This window comes from Apium graveolens, chromosome 5, assembly GCF_009905375.1.
Source record: "Apium graveolens cultivar Ventura chromosome 5, ASM990537v1, whole genome shotgun sequence".
NCBI classification, from domain to species: domain Eukaryota; kingdom Viridiplantae; phylum Streptophyta; class Magnoliopsida; order Apiales; family Apiaceae; genus Apium; species Apium graveolens.
Window position 1 is genome coordinate 303,287,194 of NC_133651.1, and position 5,683 is coordinate 303,292,876.

Here is a 5,683-nt window from a genome sequence, read left to right on the forward strand (position 1 = left end):
GTGAGAGGCTGGGTTGCTCCCAGGAAAAAGGAGAGCTTGAGAGTCTAAATATGCATGCTATTTCTTCCAGCATGGCAAAAGAAAGTGAGAGGAGTGCCACCTTAGTAGGTGAAGGTGAGGGTGTGAGGAGTGTGAGCCAGGGGGAGCCCCTGATGCAAGAAAAGAGAGAAATTGAGAGAAAAGCAGGTACAGAAGGTATAAGGGTGGATCCAACCATTGCTAATGAGTCAATGATTGTGGATGATGCTGAAAAGGAAAGACAATTTCAGCAACATTACAAAGCTGTAATTGATAACATTTCCTTGGATGCTGACACTTTTACTCATCCTGTATCAGCCTATCAATTGTTGGCCAATCAGGGCAATGAGGAGGCAGAAAAGACTTTAAATCTAGTACATACTTCAGAATCTTTACAAAGGGATAAAACTGCTGTCAACTTGATGCCTTCTACAGCTAGTAAGCCATCTGAAGAATTTGGAGTAAATTCTAATGATGATGACTCTGTTATATTTGATGGAAGCATGAACTTAGAGGGAGATGAAGGCCCAAGTTCTATTCCAGATTTACCTGAATGGGCATTGACAAAAGAGTCTACACCAGGGCAATTCAATATATCCTTAGTCAAACAAGTCATGACTATCCAAAAGGCCATTGAGACCACCTCAAATGCTGGTGCCAAGGCTATTCTTCAAGCCCACCCAGATTCTCTACATCTCATGAAGCTACAACAATTAAGACAAAATCTGAGTGTGGATGAACTCAAGAAGGATATAGCTGACTTGAAGTCCTACAATTTTGAGAAGCTGGATTCAATCATGCCCTATGGTACCATGCAGGACTTGTTACTAAGACTAAGAAGAGAATCAGATGCTGAAAAGAAGCTGGCCAAATTGGAGGACAGAGTTCAAGTTATTGAAAACTCTGTGGTCACCATTCTTCAAAATCAACAGTCTCAAACAAGTCTTCTCATGCAACTGGCTAAAGCACAAGGCTTGACTCCTCTCCTTGATGATAACAAAAAGGGGGAGAATAAAGTGGAAGGGGGAGGGGAGCCATCTACAAACTGTTCAGATATCCAAAGTGCTAGTTCCTACCATCACTACTTCTCCAACACTTCAAAGCAAAGGAAAGCTTGATGGAATTGATCTAATCCAGCTAGCAGCAGCTGAGATGAAGGTGAAGGAGCAAAGAAAAAAAATTGATGAAAGAATGGAACAGGTGTTTGGTTCTACAACTTCAAAATCATTATCTGTGAAACATAGCACAAAAGTTGAGCCAATCATTATGGAGCACAAGCCAGTAAGGAGGAATAAGGTTGGAGAAACTTCTTTCAGGAATTTGAAACCCATGGTACTCAAGCCATCCACTAGATCCAACAGGGACTCTACAAAGAACCCTCTAAACTTTGGTCAACTAAAAGAAGTGGATTTTCCTCTTCCAAAACCTGATGAAGACAAAGTTTTGGGTGGTAGCATCATAAAGCACAAAGAGACCAATGATGTAGTGGAAATAATAAATATGGGTATCATTTATAGAGAGGGAAAGAGTACCTGTGTGATGCAAGGACATCCCAAATTCTCAAAAGCCAAGAGGGAAGAAACCATGAGGTTAAAGGAAGAAGCTAAAAAGCTGAAGGATGACAAAAGAGCACAAGCAAAGCTTGAAAAATAGCTAAAGTCAAGTCAGACTGAAGAAAAGAAGAAGATTGAAGACAAGAGTGAAGAAGACAAGATTGAAAGCAGAAATGTGGATATGGGGAATGTGGTTGATGACAGTGTGGAGGAAAGAAGAAAGGAATGGCAGAAAGGAAATAGAAAGAAGGCCAATGCAAAAAGGAAGAGTGAAGATGACACTGTGGAAATCCAATCAAAATCTAAACCACTACCTTCCATTCCTGAACCTTTTGTTGCTGATCCTAGTATAAATGTCCATGGTGAACCAATCATCCCTAAAGAGGAACCTATTGATTGGGACACCATCAACTTGCCTACCTTCCTAACTACCTCTCCGCCACTAAAGAAACTGAAAAGAAAACCCAAATCAACACCTCCCCCAACCTCAAGTAAATTCACTCAGAAATATAAACCTAAGCCTAAGCCACAAGCCTCAAAGGATGATTATGTTCACATTTGTGACATAAAAGAGTTTACAGATATTGAACTCTATCTGGATGAGCTGGAGGAAGTAAGGGGAATAAGTGCATACAAACAGCTCCCAGAAAGGCTAGTGTTCAAGTATAAAGGAAGTGAGGAAATGACTTGGCCTCTTCAAAGAATTCTGAATGAAGGCTATTCTACCTTGGTTAGAGTCTACTCAGCTATCAAAAGGGATTCTGGCTTTACCAGGACTGCCAAAACTGAGATTCTCAACAAGATTGCCAGCATAAGGAAAACTTGGTGGGAGTCTAATTCCTTTCCTAGAACATTACTCATCCCTGAACATGGAATTACAGTTCATAAATCTCCTCATTGGCTGATGAGTTCAGGGACAATAAAGGAGTCAGAAGATTTTTCAGACTTGAAGACCAGCTTAAAATTGCCAGTAATGAAACTCTCAAGGACATGCAATCTAAGTTGGATATCAGTGAAGAAGATGAAGCTGAATTTTACAGACAACTCCAACTCCAAGTAGAGGAAAATGACAGGAGGCTAGGGAAGAAAACAAGGGATCAAAGGAAAAGAAAATAATTTGCTCATTCTAAAGGAGCATCAGTTGGAAATAATGTAATTCTTCAATTCTATCTCAGTACATACACTTTTGCAGCACTTTTGAATTTCTACTTGATTTCAGTTCATATATTTGTTAAGTGTTTTGTCATCATCAAGTTAAATCCAAATTTATGCCTACAGTTCTAGTAGACATAAATAGGGGGAGATTGTTAGGGATATGTGTATTAGTTTGATGATAAGTTAAACAAAACACTTAAGTAGAAATCTAGTGTTTGTAGCCTCAACGGATAAGACCATTCTGGCTATCCGTTGATGGAGTAGCTTTACTTAGAAATAAGTTTAGTATTGTAGCACATTTCAGTTTCTGTATTTAAGTTATAATTCTTAGAAGTTGTGGGAAATTATAAGTCATGTTGACTACTAGTGGATATGCAAATAGGAGGGCTAATTGTAAATATTTCATGCCTTGTAATTTTGTATAAATGAAGTAGTATCAACTGATAAATTAAAGGCCTTCAACGGATGAGAAACAAAGCTTCAACGGATGTCTCTAAAGCTTCAATGGATAACATCCATCAACGGATAAAGCTTCAACTACTAATGCATCAATGGATAAAGCTTCAACTGCTAATGCATCAATGGATAAAGCTTCAACTGATAAAGCATCAACGGATAAAGCCATCAACGGATGAAAGCTTCAATGGATGCTCAGTTCAATAGCAGTTGACAGTAACAATTCATAAGCTGACAGAGACACATGGGTTGACAGAGACAATTGGAATGTGGTAGCCTCTTGGAGGAATCAAGAAAATGCAGCATTTCCATTCTGGTGCAAACAAGGAAGTATTCAAAGATTCATAGATTATCCTAGATTGTATTGGATAGAGAAATGAAGAAGAAACATGTGAAGAACTATTTTAAAAATTGTATTTTATTTTTGTCTTCACTTGTAAACTTGGTGATATATAAACCAAGTTGCAGCTAGTAATTAGATGGTGATTTTTCCAGAGCTGTTTAGAAAAATCCAGAGAAAAAATCATCTAGTTTGTACTAGGACGCAGCTGTGATCAATTCTTTGAATCACAGATTTTCTGAAATACACATCTCTGGTGGAACAACAAATCCACCAAAAAAGTTTTTAAAGCATTTGTGTTCTTTACATTTGTATCTTGAATATATATCTGTCTGCCCCTGCTCAAAGCAATTCACACATAACGGTTCATCAAAACACTTAGCCTTTGAAACTGCTCAAAACTTGAAAAATTTTGAGATTTACATTCAACCCCCCTTCTATAAATCTCATTGTTAGTTCCTTGGGAATAACAGTATAAGAAACAGTTTTCAGTCTGTAAAAGGATCAGGTATAAGACAATAATGAATTTTCAAGGTATAGTGCTTTGATGTTATAAAGAATGGTTGGAGTATAAAAGTTTCTGTGTTTTCAAACAATTTTGTTCCAGTGTTTGGTATTTGGTAGTTATACATTTGGGGAGTAGTATCATATTTGTGTGATTTGGTATCTGAGGATCAACAAAGGATGGTTTACAAAGAATAAGGCTTACGGCTCAAGATCAAGAAAAATCAGGGTTCAAGGGTAAATAGTTTAGAGCACTTGCAATATAAAACATGAGTTATTTTGAATAATAACAACATGTGTATGAAACAGTTCGAAAATATTTGCGATATATCTTTGAAGAAAAGTTCAGAAGTACTTCCCTTACAGGGCTTTACAACTATTACTGATCAATTCTGAGCCGACTCCGTCGCTCAGATTTTAACGTCCAACCACTAGATCCCATTGTATTCGAGTTCAACACTCAGATTTTTCTGTTGAAACTCTACTGAGCTCGTCGACTGACCACTAGGTTATCTCTAGTCCATTGTTCACTTTCGGTTTTCTGACTAGAACCTACAGGGTCGAAATAATCTATGTTAGATACCCAGTTATGCTTGACATATCCTTGCTAACAACCTACCCATACGATAACATATTCCGACTCGTAATTATTCATATTATAATACCACATACAACAATTAGGGTTCACGTTCTCGAAATCGGTTCAGTGTTCATTTTCAGAAAATACGTATACTTGTCATTTTACGAAATTAGGGTTACTGAGTTTTGGACAGAACATTCACCATAATATACAATCAAGTTCGTATAAGTATAAGTATATATATTCACTTCACGTCCCGATAATTACTGGATATTCTCCCGCATTTCCATAGTTGATTTCCTGGAAATCGGGCAGTATCTCCTTTGTTTATCGGACTACCCGTCGAAACATCAATCGACGTCAAACCACAAAGTTCACAACAATAACAACTACAATAATTCACCAATCCATTCTAAAATTCCCAATCACCGGTACAATTCAATAATCACAACCAACTCAACCATCCCGATTCAATATTTACTAATTAACTAATTTGATCCAGAATAAAACCACAACACGAATTTTATTTATTAAAAATTTTAGGACTCAGAATCGTGTCATCATAGTCCACCGTCAACTTATCGGAATTCATGCGGTAAAATCCGGTGGTACCCGAATTGGGTTTCCAATCACTAATTTCACCGATTAATTTAAAAAATCATTCCCTGTACAAATTGAATTTAATATCACGAACATTATTCAAAACAATTCCTGTAGAAATAAAAATAATTAAAATCCTATATCGAGCAGGCAACATAGTCAAACCCAACATCACAATCACAGATTACCATACACGGCCTTAAGGCCGCCACACACACATACACAATTACACGCGCGCACGCGCAAACACACACAAAACACACACTTAATCACATACATATATATAGGATATATATATACATACAAATGGGAATAACAGGAAGCCGGAACCGGGAACAACCACGGCGGCAGAAACTCACCGAGAAATATAAGAAATGAGGGGACAGGGAAGAAACAAAAACAGGAGGAAGAAAAAGGTGGGGGTAGAGAAATAAAAGAGAGATATGGAGAGAGAGACCGAGAGATACAAGGGATGAG